Below are 18,734 nucleotides of genomic sequence, written 5' to 3' on the forward strand. Positions count from 1 at the left end.
ACCACTACAGCAAAAAAGTAAGCAGTTGAGAGCTGACATTTAGTGGGGGTTTTGGTCCTTTTTTAGCCCCGTACACACATGTTCTGGTTCACCAGTCCCACCCCATAGAGCCACATTAATCCATGCCATGCACTGATGAGGATCAAACAGTCCATACGCATGTTGGATTAGTGTGGCTTTGTACAACAAGCTGACACATAGTTGCATTGCAGCAGTTCTGAAAGTGTGTTTTGGCTTTTAGGGGCAGCAAAGGGATGATTTGCATATTCAGCAGTGATTCATTGTGGGAGACCGCATATGCTCACTCCAACTTAAAGGGAACCTAAACTAAGAGGGATATGGATGTTTCCTTTTAAACAATACCAGTTGCCTGGCAGTCCTGCTGATCTCTTTGGCTGCAGTAGTGGCTAAATCACACACCTGAAACAAGCATGCAGCTAATCCAGTCTAACTTCAGTCAGAGCACCTGATCTGCATGCTTGTTCAGGGCTGTGGCTGAAAGTATTAGAGACACAGGATCAGCAGGAAAGTCAGGCAACTGGTATTTTAAAATGTCAAATCCATATCCTTCTCAGTTTAGGTTCCCTTTAAATAATCGCAAATACCTTCTGTTTGTTTAGAAGTTGTAAAAGGGACACAAGCCTCAATAAAAAAAGACAAAATGGTTCCATGTTACCCAACATTGAAATTAGAATTTTGGGTAATTTTTTTTTTTGTTTTAAACCGTTGTAATTTTGATTGGCTGTAATCGGTCAGTGTTTTCTGTTGGCATAGCAATAGACAGGATTTATATTTTTTAGAATATCTATGCCAAGTGTGTTTTATCATTACAGGAAGCAGTTGTTTTAATGTTGTTCAGCTCATAAGTCTAGCCACTATTATTGACTTCTGATATAAAGGAAACCTGTCATAAGAGAAATATGGAGGCCGCATCTTCTGACCACCTTCTGAAAATGCAGATCCTTCAGCTAGAATGCCAAATTGTTGTACTGGAACGAGTATTTTGGTCAGGCACGTCATTACATTATGCCAGTCGGCAGCCGCATGCTTTTCAGTCACAATTGTTAGCAGGCCTTTCAGATTGAATAAAAGATTGCATCTATGTGAAATTGAATTGGCTAGATAAATGAGATCAATCAAATGTGACCATTTTATCAGATGGTAGAGATGAGTAAGGCTGGTTTCACAGTGGGACGTTACAGGCGCACGTTAGAGCAGCCTGTAACGCAGCCCACCGCACAGTAATGAAAAATCAATGGGGCTGTTCACAGTGCGGACGTTGCGTTACATTGTAACGCTGCGTCACAAGACAACGTACTGCATGCAGTACTTTGGACGCGGGTTAGACTGCTTGCACATGCTCAGTAATGTGGGGGAGGAGCGGAGAGCGGCCAGGCACATGGCTAATTAATATGCACTGCACGTTATGACGTGCAGTGTTTACTTCCTGGAGCAGCCGCTCTGTGCGGCGATTGGCCGGCGGGACCACGTGATGCCGCATGCGCACAAGAGTGCGCATCACGGCATCACTGACGCCAGAGTGAGCTGCACAACGCGGCTCACTCTGACGTCCAGATCCAGCACCACCAGGCGTTCCGTTAGGGGGACGTTATGCGACCTTAACGCCCCCTCTAACGCAACGTCCTGGTGTGAAATTAGCCTAAATGTAGATCTAACTGAAATGTTTTTTTTTTTTTTTTTTTGGGGGGGGGATAAGGCCTCTTTCACAGTGGGACGTTAAAGTCGCACATTAGAAAATGTTCCAACGCAGATTAACGCACAGCAATACAAAGTTTGTGCGACATTCACAGTACACACATTGCGTTGTGTGTAACTTGTAGAAATATTTAGAAAGTGCTGCATGCTGTGCGTTTAGCAATACATTTGCTGCGTTGTGTGTTCCAGATGCTCAGTATGGTTTTTGTTTTTTAAAAAAATGTAACGCATGCGCCGTTTTTGTTCCATAAGTATGAGACGAAAACGGCGCACCAAGGGACAAATAACGCAGTGCAAAATGTCCAATTTTACACACACACACACACACACACACACACACACACACACACACACACACACACACACACACACACACACACACACACACACACACACACACACACACACACACACACACACACACACACACACACACACACACACACACACACACACCCACACCCTTTTCCTGACAGGTATACTTGGCCCAGCTGATGCTTCCTGCATATGTGCACACTGGCACATAGATGTCACATTCTATGCAGATGGGGCACACACAGCACCTCCAGGCTGAATAGGGATCTTTTCATTCATCCAAGTAGCCTGATTACATAAATACAGAGTGCTAAACCTGTGTCCAGCACAATGAGGGGGATTAGCCTGATTAACCCCTGCCATGCTGGCTGGGACTGTCGTCAAGGGGAAGCGCTCCTGGGGCAGCAAGAGGATTATATGTTAATCAAAGCCTCCTTTTTTCTCCTACTTATTAATATGTTTGTAAGCTCATTTGCTTTAGTAACATGTCAACACTAGTATTTACCAGATTACAGCAACATTACAGTGTGTGTCAGCGGCCGGCGCCATCAGCGGGCTTGAGAAAGGGAGGGGTCCAGAAATATTACAACTGGGGTGGACAAACTGACCCCAAATCAATAAGCTTCAGCTGTTTTCCTACCCTTTCAATAAAATACCTTTTCAGCCTCTAGCCTAGTTTTCATATCTAGTTTAAAGGACACCTGTACTGAGAGCGATATGGAGGCTGCCATATTTATTTCCTTTTTATACAATATCAGTTACCTGCTGATAATAGGTAACTGCTGATGAACAAACATGAAGCTAATCCAGTCTGACTTCAGTCAGATCACCTGATCTGCATGCTTGTTCATGGTCGTTGGCCAAAGCACACGGTACAATTTTCCATCAGATTGATGGCTCTATTATATAATATTCAGCTGGTCCGATCAGATTTTGATTGATTTTTGCTATCGATTTTGGGTACTTAACGCAAAATCGATTGCAAAATTGATCGAAACAATTTGGACATCTACACATGATGCAATTTCTTATCAGATCACTGGTGGATCTGACAGAAAATTGTACCGTGTGTATGAGGCTTAATGCTGGGTACACACCACAAGTTTTCCCTCTCAATCGATGGATTTGATCATTTCCAACATGTCCGATTATTCCTTCCGATCGATTCTGCGCTCGATTTCTCATAGAAGTGAATGGAAAAAGATAAGAAAAACAAGTGGAAGATAAGAGAATCGAGCATAAAAAAACGATCGTGAGGAAAAGCGAGCGGAAAAATGTATCGTGTGTACCCAGCATTAGGGTATTGGAAACAGAGGCTAAGCAGAACAGCCAGGTAACTTTGCATTGTTTTAAAAGGAAATCAATATGTCCGCCTCCATGTCCCTCTCAGTTCAGGTGTACTTTAGTGCCTTCTTAATTGCTACCTGCTGAAAGAAATCAGATGAGAATAACTGACCTGTATGAAAAGGTTATTGGATCAAGGCAGTTTATCTGGAGTACATGGTAATACACTTAAAGAGGAACTCCAGTGAACATTTTAGGGCTCGTTTCCACTAGTGCGGCGTGCGTCTCGCAGACGTACGCCGGCACTGAGCGGGTGGGCGGGATCGCAGGCGAATCCCATGAGCCGTGCCATGCACGGCTATGGGATTTGCAGCCTCCGCCGCGAATTTTGCGGGGGGTTTCGGCCGAATCGCTCCCGCAAGTGATTCGCCCGCGGCGCGTTATCCCCTATGGCAGAGTTTCCCCGTGCGATTCATGTGCGGGGAAACTCTGCGGAATCGCGGCGGAAACCGCGATAGTGGAAACGGGGCCTTACTGTTGGCAGGTGATGTAGCTGCTGCATGGTTTTTGGCAGTTGGAAACAACTGTAACAGCTATTTTCCACAAAAGTTTGAACTTTTCTTGTGGGAGGGGTTACTTGTGGGAGGGGTTTCACCACAATATCAGTCATACAGCGCCCCCTGATGGTCTGTTTGTTAAAAGGAATAGATTTCTCATGTAAAAGGGGGTATCAGCTACTGATTGGGATAAAGTTAAATTTTTGGTCAGAGTTTCTCTTTAAAGCTGGTAGTCTGCACACTGCAATTTTACCGGTACTAACAACAGAAAATAGCATAACACGTGTTAGGGCTCTTTCACACCAGAGCCCTTTTTCAGCGTTTTAACGCAAAGTCTATACTTTACGTTAACCAAGGTAAAAGGAGTCCATAGACTTTCATTTTACCTTTCACACCCGACGCTGTGTTTCAATGCGTTGCGGTACGACGCATCCCGGCGCATTTTATCGTTGGGAATCGGCGTTTCCCCGTCGGGTTAATTGATACTACCGCCGCCACTCGGCGTCGCACCGCAGGTTCCCGACGACAGTCGCAGGCTAGTAAAACGCGTGCAGGAGAACTTTGTAGGTGTGTAACAGGCCTAAACGTAGCAATGCTTGGGTTGCGCTGATAGTGAAATGTGCTTTACACTGTTGGCAGTGGTACTGGTAAAATTGTTGTCTGCTGTCTGGGCATAGTAGATAGCACTCTTGCCTTGGATTTTTTGGGCCGGTGCTGGATATGGAGGACTTTGCTATACCAGTTGATTTATATAATAATGTAACTAACAAAAATATGTAATAAAAAGTGTTGCATATTTTGTACCTAAAAGTAACTTTGTATCTCTGAAACATTGTAACTGGAGTTGGATGTATGGAGGTAAAATTAGATACATATAGAACAAGATTGTGCAGCTTATGGGCAATATTATGTGGAGCAAGGCAATAAATATGGCGCTATTTAGGCCTGTGTGCTCCGCCCATGTCCTGTGAAAAGTGGAAAGCTTGCAGATCTCTTGCTTCCTGTTGGAAGTTGGAAATTCCCTTAAACTTATTAATAAATAAACATTGGTACAAATTATTTACTGTTTTCAGACTTTTATCATCAAAATGACTTTGCACAGTCAGCTAGTCAAACAAAACAACCTTTGAGCGGTTTACATAACCACGCTCTGGGCAAGAGAAGTTGGCGGCTGCAGAGGCTGAGCTGCCTGGCGTTTCAGGCGGGCCGGCGTTGGCGCTGCTGCAAGTGTAGCATCAGCATAACACCTTTCCTGGCACAGAGGCTGGCAGTGTTTACCCTCACCGTGTAACAACGCTGCTTTAAAGCGACAGAGCAGTCTGCTGTGTGTTTACAAGAAGAGGGAGGCCTGCTGTTTCCAGGGAACAGAAATCTGCTGCAGCTGTGAGAGTCCAGATAGCGGGCAGTAAATTTCCATCTGTGAGAGGACTTTTAGGAGAAGCTGGGGTGGATTTCACATTATCTGTGCAGTGCTGACAGCTGTGCATGAAGGGCTGTCCATTCTCTGTTGGACTGAGGCCAGGAACTCCCACCCCCCCACCCCCAAACCTTTCTTCCCATAATGCATTGGGAGCGTGATCTTTTATCGCCAATACTTTCAGCCACCATGATGTCAAGATGAAGCTGGTCCTGGTCACCTGGCGTTAAAGTGGACCTGAACTCTTGCAGGGGACAGAAGGAAATCATGGAGGAATTCACCCTGTATGTATTTAGAGAGTTTAGCCTCTCTAATTCCCCTTTATCTATGACTAATCACAAGTTGTAATTTGATCCCTCAGCTGTGTCAGCTGGCTTCCTCAGCAGAGCAGCTAATTTGTAAACACAGGATGTTAACCCTATGTCTGCTTCCGTGAAAGCAAGAAGTAGACACACTGCAGATTTATTGCAGGATTTGTATCCGCTGTAACAAAGAAATGTTTCTTTTAAATGTTAGTATGTTGTTGCTTATCTTGTAGAGTAGAGAGGAAGTTCTGAGTTCAGGTCCGCTGTAAACAGGCATACACTGTACAGTATTTTTATTAGTACATATTTTTTCTAGGTTCTTGGCCAACACCGTCCATAATCATTTTGCAGAGAAGAGATTGGAATATTGATCAGAAAAACCATCGGAAATCAGATCGGACCTGTCCGAAATAATCAATTCGACCTGTCTGTCTGACGGGAAATTGCATTATGGGTACACACGATACAATTTCCCGTCCGATCGGGTAATTCGTGGAAGGAAGCTGCATTGTGTGTACCCATCCAAGCTGCTGATCTGATCTATAGCGGCATCGATTTCCCCGTAAAAACTTAATTTTAAAATTGATCCCGTTATCGTTTGGAGCAGATCAGACATGACAGAAATAATCGTCCGATTCCCGAGAAATTGAGTGGTGTGTACCAGGCATTCTATATTGAGAAATGTAAATAACTTCTGCATGCGGACTTGTAATCCAGATATTGTACAGAGGTGGTGGTGGTGGTGGGTTGTATAATTCGGCAAGAACAAGATAGGGATGGGCAGGTACAGTAAAAGCGCCTCAGGGGAGCCACAGAGCCTTCATCAGGGTGAAAGGTAAAGTCATTGCAGCAGCCTGTGAGATGAAACAGACTCCAGCTCCATTCAGAGGCTGCCGTTTACTGTATACAGGCATATTGTTTGCTGCTTTGTTTATAAAACTGTTTTGATCCTAGAATGCAAAGTGTAAACTTAAATTGCTGTGTCTTGTTTGGCCAGACTGTGCCTTTTCTGGATGGGGTACATATCCCACATAAACAGCTGCTTAAACTTCTAACCCCTGCCTGGCCTCACCTCTTTGTTGATCTACCCCCACCCTCCCCATGTGTTTAAGTTTTAAAATCTCCTAAATAATTTTATTTTAATCTATCTAGCAGCAGTCACATGACCCACGGCAGGGACGTAACCTATGCAAATGAAAGCACAACTCCCAGCTAGCTCATGGTGAACCAGAACTCATTGGAGTGTGTAAGGGGCTACAAAGTACCAAAAAAGCCCTCTCAGGGCCCATTCACACTTACCATCGCAAAACTCTGATAAGTGCTAGCGTTTTGTGGCAGTACTTTTTTACTGGACATTTTCATGATTTTTTAGCGATCACCATTGAAATACATTGCAATCGCAATTGATCTAACTCCACGAAAAAATGTTGCATGTAGCGCATTTGCGTTTAGCAATAATCGTGAATTGCCGGCGATCGTGGCACTGAGATAACTGCCATATAGTTAACATTGCACTAGCACTTTAAAAAGCGCTAGCGATCGCCGGTGAGTTGGCGATTAGTGGTAAACGGACGCTAATCGTCCCAGTGTGAATGGGCCCTTACTAATATGCTATGCAAAACAGAATGCTAAAACTTGTGCTAGTTCTGGAATGTGTTGTATCAGTTTTTCCCTCCCTCCTGCATTGCAGCAAAAGCAGCCTTTCAGCTCTGTTCTTTAAGTGACCTTTAGTCTGGGAGTATATGACATAATGCTGGCGTTCAGTGGCAGAAGATCCCTTTCTTGTATAGGAAATTGGTAGCATTCCAAATGTTTAGCATTCCACTGAAATAAAGCGGAAAATTCAGATGTGCGATTGTTGAAATGAAGTACTATGCAAATTGTGTCATACTTGTAATACTTCTTGGAACTCTCGCTTACTATAAACCGTGTTAACCATTTCTTTCTCTACTTAAAGTGGACCTGAACTCAGAACTTCCTCTCTGCTCTGAAAGATAAGCAACAGCATAATAACCTTTAAAGAAAAAAAAAACATTTTGTTACAGCTGATATAAATCCTGCAATAAATCTGCAGGGTCTACTTCCTGCTTTCATGGAAGCATACATAGGGTTAACATCCTGTGTTTGCATATTAGCTGCTCTGCTATTGCAGTCAGCTGACACAGCTGAGGGATCAAATTACAGTTGGGATTAGGCACAGGTGAGGGGCAATTAGGCAGGCTAATCTCTCAAAATACATACAGGGTGCATTGCTCTGCTTTCCTTCTGTCCTGTGCAAGAGTTCAGGTTCACTTTAAGGTGTCGATGTTGGAATCTATCTGACGGTCGAATCCCAGCAACGACACTATTTGCACGGAGTTTGTTCTCCCCATGTCTGTGTGGGGTTCCTCCTTCATCCTAAAAACATATTGATAAGTTAATTAGTTTCCCCCTAAATTGGCCCTAGACTACGATACATACACTACACGATACATAAATAGCAGTGTTCTCCCCAGGCTCTTTTAGCCGGGTGCTCCACCCGGCTAGTTTTGATGGGCACCCGGCTGCCATTGGCTCACCTCCTCCTATACTATAAGCAGGGTTGCGCACAGAAGCACCAGCTCTCCATTTCTCATGTTGCCCCACCCGGCTACTTTTTCATGCCACCCGGCTGGAAAAAAATTCTGGGGAGAACACTGAATAGACCTGTAACTGTGATAGGGATTAGATTGTAAGCCCCTCTGAGGGACAGTTAAGTGACAAGACAATATATAAATACTAAATAATCTGCCGGAAATCTATGTGTATGGGTACCTTAAGTCCATTCCCCAATCTGGGCTACACAACGTGTTGGTAGAAGAGAGAATTTCCTTTTGATTATGGGTTACTGCACTTCATACACAGTGTGGTTACTTTGTAGCTCACTGTCCTATTGATCACTGTATGATTTAGCAGGTTTATGACAAGTCGATACTACTGAGTAATTTCAGGAAGTGTGACACTGTTATTTGGTTACTCATATATCAGATCATAGTTACAGTATAACCTGTAGCGGCTGCACTGAGGTGTGTAATCACAGGGATAAAGTGTTTAGTGTTGCTGTATATTTGGTTTCATTGCTTTACGTTTTTGTTTTTTCTTCTGTCTTGGTGTTGATGTCAAACCTTTTTAGACAGTTCTTCTGAACTCAGTTGGCTGCCTTATCTACTCATTCTGTCCCTAGGGGATCTGTTCACAAGTGTGATAACATCTCTCTCCATCCCCCATCCATTCAGCCTCCAGGGGCTCAGGAAGGGCCTGGCAAGTCCAGATGTGCAGCCAGGCCCATCCCACAAGGTGGGAGTTGTTTAGGTTTCTGTCTTTTTGCTGAGATAGTGATCACACTCTGTCCTGATTCTCTTGGCTGGTTAAAGGCAATGCTTTGGGGCATTCCCAGATTAAATATTACTGCGTAGTCTCATTGCGAATAGTTTTTTTTTTTTTGTAGTATCTGTCATATTGGTAGCATCATGGGCATTTAACAGTATATATAAATGTATATATACATGTATGGTTTCTTCATTATTTTAGGCTTCTCTTAGAGCTTTATACAGAAATGTGTGCGTTCTGTGTAATTCTGGCAGAGACTTCAATTTTTTAAAAGATTTTAAATTCATGTCTCTAAAGTAGGGTAAGGTCTGGTGCCCACTAGATCAGTAGCTATAATACATTCGTTACATACGTTTCTCTACTGAAAACTTATGGAAGTAAGCCGACAGCAGCAGGCCGATCACAAAAAGGCTGCACTGCATTGATCCAGAGTGACTGCATTCAAGCCAATGCCAGATCGCAATTGTGGCCAAAAAAAGCAATACTTCAGAGATTTGGTGGCCAAAAGAACCAAAATTTCAGAGATTTGGTGGCCAGAAAAAACAATACTTCAAAGATTTGGAAGTTGCAGGTTCTTAGCCTGAAATTGTGTGAATGTGGCCATCTACACAGATATTTTTTCTATTCTGGTTTTTTTTTTTCCGTTTGAATCCTTATATATTGTGTTGTACTGACATTTCTCTGGAGCACATTTCAGACTCTTCATGACAAAGCAATGTGGCCTCATTCACATTTGGGCGCTTTTAGCCCGTGTTTCACGCTTTGCTGATCGCCGGTTATCAGCAAAAGGCTCCTGTGGGGTTATTCACATTGTGGTGCGTTTGCGAGCTTGACGTGAACCTGAGTTGAAGTTTGGGTCAAAAAGGAAATACTTACCTCAGATAGGGAAGCCTCTAGATCCTATAGAGGCTTCTAAGGGCCTTGTCGCTGCTCTCCTGGCACAAGCGTGGCCGGATCTGCGCAGTAGCGTGGCGTCGGATGTGCGGCTCCGGGCTTCCTGCACAGGCATGGCCGTATTCACACGAGGTGGTACTGCCCACTCGTGCTTAAAGAGGAGCACAGCCCCGATCAGATTTCTGACATGCTCTTTGGGAGGTCCCGAGCAGCAAAGGCGGAGCGGAGAACACTGTGGGAAGCTTCTACAGGATCCAAAGGCTTCCCTATTCTTGGGTAAATATTTCCTTTTTGACCCAAGCTTCAGCTCAGGTACTCTTTGACTTTGGTAGCTTGGCTTTGGGTCAGCTGTCCTTCTTTTTTAAGGACACCTGAGGTGAAAATAAACTAATGAAATAAGATTGTATCTACCTTCTCCTAAAAATGGCTTTTTAAGATATTCCATAGTTTTATGTTTGTCTACTTTTTTAAGTTTTAAGTTTTATTGTTTTTGCTCAATGACACATTCAGAGCTAAAATCAAATCTATGAACTTTTGACCCTTTTTTACTCTTTCCTGCTCTCAGAAGCCATTTTCTGCTAGGAAAGGGTTTTATAGTTGGAATTTCTTATCAGTGAGGGTCACACTATAGTCACTTCCTGTCGTCACTTCCGGACTGAGTCAGCCACTTATGTACTTGATATTTAACTCTTTCAGGCAGAAAAAGAAAAAAAGAAACACAGCATAGTTATTTGTGTGCTTGGCACTGTACATACACATGTCTATCTCATCATGTCACATTACCTCGGGTATCCTTTAGGGCCCATTCACACTAGAAACCGCTAACGCAAAACTCTGAGCGTTTTTCTGGCGTTTTTTCCTAGCGTTTTTTCACTGTATAGAGAGCGTTTTTCCAACGATTAGCGTTTTGTGTTTTCTAGTTCAATTCAAATACTTTATTAAATCTCGAATCGCTCAGAAAACGCTGCATGCATCGCGTTTGCGTTTCAGCAAATCGCAAAACACTTCCATATACTTTCATTGTGCATACGTTTTTCAAATCGCTAGCGATTTTCAGCAATGCTGAAATCGCTCTGAAAACGCACAAGTGTGAATGGGCCCTGAAAGCAGCAATTTGTTGCTTTTGTATCAACTGGCCTCTGTGAAATACTACAAGGAGGATTTTATGTAAACCTTCACAATGTATTTGTTTTTGCTCTTTAAACGTAAGCCTCCATAATAAATGCCTTAATTAATGATGATTTGCTCTGCTGATAGTCCTCTTGTGCTTTAATTTTCATAAATCATCCCTTTTGTATGTAGAGAAGACTATAGAGGGGCCTATCCACAGCTGTGCAGTGTATGGAAAATTCATAAAGTGAAGGCTCTGGATCTGTTGGCACTTTTCCAGCGGTTTTCAAGCTGCGTGTACAGAAATAAAGCAGACATGGGAAGTTGTTGCTTTAGCGCCTTCTCTTATATGGACCTGACTTGTTGAACGTTGATAGTAAGGGCTGCGACGTACTTTTCTGTGATTTGACAACAAGCCCTGGATTTAAGTCCAGCCAGGTCTTTCTCTGAGGCCTCCTGACTCCAGCGTCATGTGCACAATGCACATCGCTCCACATCCTCTCATTGTTCTACCAACATGAATGAATCATTAAGGAAGTGACACGGTAGGTTTCCAGGCAACGCTCCATCCTCTCTCTTATTTCACTCTGCTCCTCGCACAGCACAGATATTCCCTGATTTCTGATGAACTCACAAACGAGAATTTCCCAGACCAGAGAACAAACTTGGCCAGGACATAATAGACCTCGGCTGGCTCATTACACGGAACACATAGATCGTAAAGTACTTTTACAGTCGCGTAAAACCCGCCAAACGCGTACTGCTGTTCAGGGGCTTGGTAGCTGTCTTACACCACATGCGTCTCATTTAAAGTAGAACTCCGGGGGGCTATTGTGAAACTCCCTCTTTCGTTCCAACCAGGTTTCCGGTTTAATCTTAATCTTAGCAAAATGGTTATCAGAGATATCTTCATGCTGGAAACCTGAAGATGGAGGGGATGTTTCTCATGTGTGTCACTCATGCTGCTGCCTGAGTCACAAATCCGGGGCAGCAGGAGGCCACATTGATTTGTGTTGTTAGGTGAGAGAAGGTGATTAAGAAGTTGGTTTGCTGTTGCCATGTGTTCACTTGGACTCCCACTGCGGTACTGAGCTGATTGCAGAAGTGGAGGGACTTTCTGATAATAAAATCTCTGCTGTTATTGGCTTAAATAGTTTAAATCACAGCCAAACAAATCCCAGTCGCTAGGATACAGTGGTGAGTACAAAAGGCTCCCAGATGACTACGCATCCTCCTCCAAAGTGTGCTCTCAGCTCCGTATGCTGGACCAAGAGCTCTGACTCTGATCCCCTCCACCGAATCGCCATAGCCAGGTGGTAAGCAGGCATATACAAGACACAATACTCATCCTACTAATTACTGAATCTGAGAGAGCCTAAGCGCTTTGAGTCCTATGGGAGAAAAGCGCTATAGAAATGTTATTGTATTGTATTGTATACATAACATTTATATAGGGCTTTTCTCCTGGCAGACTCAAAGAGCTTTGTGTTTGCGATCCCATTCATTATACTGAGTGGGAGTGCGGGCTGAATCTCCCCGAAATGCAGCAAACCATGCGGGCTGAATCAGCGGTGGATCGCCGCGCATGAATGGAAACAGCAGACAGTGCAGTCTGTGCCCTGTCTGCTGTCCCTGCGATTGCGTTTCCATAAGCGCGCATGAAAACGCTTAGAGTTCTGGTTCACCATGAGCTTGCTGGGCAATCTGTAACTCTGGGTGTTTCAAGTCCTACCCCATAGAGCCACAGTAATCCATGCCATGCACTGATGAGGATCAACCAATCAGAAATAGTCTGTATGCATGTTGGATTAGTTTGGCTCTAATATTAAGCTGACACATCATTGCATTCCAGCGGTTCCGGAGCCGGAGGTGTGTTTAGCTATCGGGCACAACAAAGAGATGATTTGCATATTCAGCAGTGATGCATTGTGGGACACCTCAAAGCTCACGCCAACTTGAATAATCAGAAATACCTTCTGTTTTAAAAAGACAAACTTCTGTTTTTCATATAATCTTAGGAGGATTTTTTTTGGTCTCTTTCAGCCCCTTTCACCATGAGCTTGCTGTTAATAACTCTATAAATAAAGAATGGTAATAAGCACATCATTCTCAGTAAACAGTGATTCCTGTGTCTGCAATAACAATAACCCAGACCCTCATTCCTCCATGCAGCATGCTTGTTTTCACCAGAGCTGACCCATGTCCTCCCTTTATTCTTCTTGGCTGCTCTGTGAAAGACGGAGATTTCTATCAGTAAGCACTTCCTGCCTCTCCAAACCCTCCTGGAAAAAAAAAATCTGTGCAAACATAGCAGAGATCAGCCTCTTGGCTTCTAGATCTTTCTGCAGCCCACTCCCCTTCCTGGTTCGCTCTCCGCTCCCCTTTGTGCACAAGTAGCTGTACTCACAGAAGTCTTAGCTTGTCTCGCTAGTTAAACATTGCGGGTTACACCTCCAAGGCTGCTCAGTCTGTCCTGCTGTTGCTCATCATGTTCATAAACCTTCTACAAGGAAATATCTTCTACTGTTGTATACTTCAGGCTGCCGCTGAGTCGCAGAATAGCGCAGAACTAAAGCCTTTGTTTTTAGTTTGCTTTGTAGGAAGTGAAATATTGAAAACGGTCTCAGTACTTTTTGGTGGCCTTCTCTTTGTGTTACGGACGGTTTATCACTTGCTTGTAAAAATGTCAAACTTCTATACTTTACTCTTTAGCAAAACCTACATTATTCAATTTCTTTAACATAGATCAGATGGTAGATTTATTTTAAAAAAGCAATCGAATGAAAGATAATTAAAAAGGAGACACCCTCGTTAGATGATCAGTTATTATGTTGATCAGAAATTCCTGATCTATGGAGGATCAGGCATGCGGTAGAGTTGGAGAAGCCATGGTAAGAAGGGGTACAGAAGTGAGCCTCCATAGTTTTGTACTTAGAGAACAATAGAAACTTTGCAACTGAGGCTTGAATATTTTAAATAATAATAATATTACATCAAATCTTTGAGATGTGATCTGTTATCAAAAGCAGTAATGTGCCAAGGTGGTAAATGATCAATAGGTGGTAGATCTTCATCATTAAACACATTTATGCTCAACTTTAAAAGAATGAAGGGTCTGTACAAACGCACAAAGAATGGGATGGGAATACGATCCCTTAGGCAACAGTAAGGGGCCAAGTAAAATTAACAGACAGGTCTAGTGCACACCAGAGCGGTTCGGCTGCGTTTTGCGATCCGCTTGCGGCTGCGGATACGCTTGGGTAATGTATTTCAATGGGCTGGTGCACACCAGAGCGGGAGGCGTTTTGCAGAAACGCATACTCACGGGCTGCTGCAGATTTTGGATTGCGGATGCGTTTGTGCCTCAATGTTAAGTATAGGAAAAACGCAAACCGCTCTGAAAAGCGGCACTTCAGAGCGGTTTGCCAGGCGTTTTTTGTTACAGTAGCTGTTCAGTAACAGCTTTACTGTAACAATACATGAAATCTACTACACCAAAAACGCTTCCCAAAACCGCAAAATGCTAGCTGAAACGCTACAGAAAAAGAAGAAAAAGCGTTTCAAAATCTGCTAGCATTTTGCGGATCTGCTAGCGGTTTTTGGTGTGCACTAGGCCAAACTCTAGATCTCTCAGTGACACATTGGGAAGCCTGTAAAGATGCTATATTATGAGCAGAGATGGCCCCAACTGGCTGCTGTGGTCGAAAACCCTCTAGTGCTGGGTACACACGGTACGATTTTCCGTGTGATTTTTCTGCCCCGATTGTTTTTTTACGCTCGATTTTGTGCTCAATTCTCTTATCTTCACTTGTCTTTATGATCTTTTTTCATTTACTTCTATGAGAAATCGAGGGCAGAATCGATCGAGAGTAATATCGGACATGAGGGATTTTATCAATCGGATGCATCTATCACTCAGAAAATCGTACCATGTGTACCCAGCATAGCACACAGTTCCCTAACCCTGTCCTAAAGGCCCACCAACAGTGCATGTTTTGCAGGTAACCACAAACATTCACAGGCGTCTCAGACGAGACCTCTCCATTAGTGTCTCAGCAGAGCTGGTTAACTACCTCTGTGGCTTTCCACAAAACATGCACTGTTGGTGGGTCTTGAGGATAGAGTTTGGGAACACTGCTCTAGCATGTGTACAAGGATTTAGTATACTCTTGTTGATAAACTGTTTACATAGACTTCTCCAAAGCAGCCTCTATACTAGGGACCTACACAGGTATGAGCTTATAGAGCGTTTGACTGGTTAACCAATCTGCATTATGCTTTTAGGACAGGTGCTGTAGCCCTCCTGATCACATGTGCCATATCTCTCTCTTCCTGTCCACCCTGTGCGTGTTGCAACCATTGCAGATTTCTTGTCTTCCATTCTCCCATGCAGAGCTTGTGTAGTGGAACACACAGGTTTGGGTATAGCCCACTTCACTTCATTCATCTAGGTTCCCCCCACCTGTTCTCCCACGGACATGTGTCAAGTGACACCAGCCAATGCTGGGAGCACATCACCCATGGCAGTGAAGGATGGATGGGTGAGCCTTAAAGAGAACCCGAGGTGGGTTTGAAGAATATTATCTGCATACAGAGGCTGGATCTGCCTATACAGCCCAGCCTCTGTTGCTATCCCAACCCCCCCTAAGGTCCCCCTGCACTCTGCAATCCCTCATAAATCACAGCCACGCTGCTGACAAACAGCTTGTCAGAGCTGACTGTGTTTATCTCTATAGTGTCAGTCTGCTGCTCTCCCCGCCTCCTGCAGAACTCCAGTCCCCGCCTGCATCCCTTCCCTCCCTGCTGATTGGAGGGAAGGGACGGGGGCAGGGACCGGAGCTATGCAGGAGGCGGGGGAGCAGCTGAGACTGACACTACAGATGTAAACACAGCCTCACAGCATGGCTGTGATTTATGAGGGATTGCAGAGTGCAGGGGGACCTTAGTGGGGTTTGGGATAGCAACAGAGGCTGGGCTGTATAGGCAGATCCAACCTCTGTATGCAGATAACATTATTCAAACACACCTCGGGTTCTCTTTAAGGAGGGAAGAGGACCCCCAGCAGAACCATTCAGTGTAGTGTGCTCTACTGCAAAATACATTCTGGAGATGGTAAGGGGTGGTATGGACTAGAGACAGTTAATGAGAAGCTTATATTTTTGTTCAAGAGTTGGCTTTTTTTTTTACCTGGAACTTTCCAGCACGGGCAACTCCATCACCTGACCAAAAACCCAACCTCTGTTTAATGGATAGAGGTGATAATTAGTAGCAGGAATGAGAGTAGAGGGTAACTTGTTTTTGAAGATAAACGTTTTTCTCAATGTACGACAGTGTAAAAATTGAGGCTCATCTGTTAGTCCGTAGCAGCTGCCATAACCGCAATCTGTTTTTAATATTTTAGAAGGTCCATCTACTCTAGTAGGGTGACTGGATGAGCAGTGGCGCTGCACATGACCATAAATGTCATTCATGGTGGTGTAGACCTCTTTCTCACGATCAGAGGGTTGAAGCTCTGAAGAAAACAATGTTAAACGTTGTATATATTTGGCATGGAAACTGGATTGTTTACAGTATGTGACAGTTCTGTGCACATGAGAGAGAGAGAGAGAGAGAGAGGAGGATGGAATATTTACGAGGGAGAATAGTAAAACTAAGACCTGCCAGGAAAGCAGGATAAGGGGCTGGGGAACCAGAAGTGAGAGGCAATCAGACCATCAGCTGTTTCCGTTTTCTGTTTCCTCTTGGTCATCTGACCTCTAGCTGGCGTATTTATTGTTCACGATTGCTGTTTTGTAACGTATTGTATAAAAATGTTTATCCATTTTTGTTTTTTTTGTTTTGAGAGCTCTAAATGTGCCCAAACATCACTCGGCTTGGTGGCTGATCAATTTGAAAATTATTGAATCTGATTAAAATCAGTACAGCCAAAAGCATGCCCAGTCGGCGATATGAACAGTTTCGGACCGTTGTATCGATTGGACATGCTGGGAAATCCCGGGCCAACATGCTTGATTGGGTGTGCGGTGGTAGCGGTGTGTGATGTGGGGACGAGCGATGAACGCAGCGGATTTCCCCTTATTAGTGACCAATCACAAATATAATTTGATCCCTCAGTTGTGTCAGCTGGCTGCCTCGGCAGAGCAGCTAATTTGTAAACACGGGTTGTTAACCCTATGTCTGCTTCCATGAAAGCAGGAAGTAGACACTGCAGATTTATTGCAGGATTTATATCAGCTGTAAAAAATAAAGGTTTTTCTTTAAAGGTGATCATGATACAATTTTCCGTCAGATCGGATCTATTAGATAATTTCCAACTGGTCCAATTGGATTGTGTGAGATTTTGCATATATTTTGGGTACTTATCAAAGCAAAATCTATCACAAAATTGATCTGAAACCATTTGGACGTCTACACACGATGCAATTTCTTATTAGATCTATCTAAAGGTGGCCACTAATGATGGATCTTTTTCATCCAATCTTACCATTTCTAGGTAATACAAGGTAACTGCCTAAATTATCCATTCAATATATTCACTCAATTTACCCTTAGGCTAGGTTTCTACTTGTGCGTTTTGTGTCAGATTTTTCTCTCAGAAAATTCGCATTGATTTTGCAACTAATGGTGGTGAATGGGGCTGTTTCCATTCAATGCGAATTTTCGTTAGCGTTCGTATGCTTTGTATAGGCAATGCGAATTTTCGGGTTACTTCGTAAAAATTTGCATTAGATGGTTACAGGAAGTTGTCAGCAGTCATGACTAAGCTGTTACTAGGCAGATTATGCATATTTAACTAATGCGAATTTTCGTGCACGAAAATTCGCATAAAACGAGTACAAATTTACATGCGAATTTTCCGCAATAAAAAAATCTTATACGATTTTTTGCAGGCGAAAATGCCACGCTACAGTGGAAATGTAGCCTTATACTACATAGATTTGGTAAAATTGGATGAAAAAGATTGGATCATTAGTGGCCACCTTAAAGGTGGCCGCTAATGATCCAATCTTTTTTCATCCAATTTTACCAAATCTATGTACTATAAGGGTACATTGAATGGAAAATTAAGGCAGTTCCCTTATATTACAAAGAAATGGTGAGATTGGATGAAAAAGATTGAATCATTAGTGGCCACCTTAATAGATCCGTCTGATGGAAAATTGTACCGTGTAGATGAGGCTTTAGACCGTATATGTCAAACTCTGGCCCTTGGGCCAAATTTGGCCCTCAGGGAGCCTTCAGATTTGGCCCTCAGGTAGTTTTCCCAATTTGCATTATGTTTGGCCCACTCTAGACCACCAGAGAAGCTATATTGGAGGGTAAACCCTACATCACCAGATAAGCCATATGGGGAGGGGAAAACTCCAGACACCAGGGAACTGTATAGGGAAAGGAGGGGATGACTAGACACCAGGGAACTGTGCAGGGGAAGGAAGAGGCACTAGACATTAGGAAACTGTATAGGGGAGGGAAAACCACTAATCACCAGGGAACTGTATAGGAGAAAGAGGGGGGGGGGATATTAGATACCAGGGAACTTTAGAAGGGAGAGAAGTGGCCAGTAGACATTGAAGTTGGCCTGCAATTTGGTCCCAGAGCTAAATTTCGTCCCACTTCGTATTTGTTTGACACCCCTGCTTTAGACCATGACTATAGTAGGGGTTAGAGTGTGAGCTCCTCTGTGGGAAAGTTATTGATGTGACTATAGACTCACAGGTTTATGTATAAATACACAATACTACGTATGATAATACTTTGCCGGTAGGCTACCATGAAGGGGTTAAAACA

At 43.6% G+C, this 18,734-nt stretch overlaps 1 protein-coding gene across 7 annotated transcripts in view; it reads left to right on the forward strand.

The window, feature by feature from the left end:
• Positions 1 to 18,734, forward strand: part of LOC137521654 (transcriptional enhancer factor TEF-1-like) — a 248,741-nt gene that overhangs the window by 140,131 nt on the left and 89,876 nt on the right. Inside the window, exon 1 of one of the 7 annotated variants that reach the window (XM_068241191.1) lies at positions 12,210 to 12,262. The exons of the other annotated variants lie outside the window; for them this stretch is intronic. The gene's annotated coding sequence lies outside the window, so the exon portion shown is untranslated. Of the gene's footprint in view, positions 1 to 12,209; positions 12,263 to 18,734 lie in introns of those variants that run through there. 7 annotated transcript variants of the gene reach the window in all.

The sequence above is a fragment of the Hyperolius riggenbachi genome, chromosome 6, assembly GCF_040937935.1.
Source record: "Hyperolius riggenbachi isolate aHypRig1 chromosome 6, aHypRig1.pri, whole genome shotgun sequence".
In the NCBI taxonomy this organism is placed as follows: Eukaryota; Metazoa; Chordata; class Amphibia; order Anura; family Hyperoliidae; genus Hyperolius; species Hyperolius riggenbachi.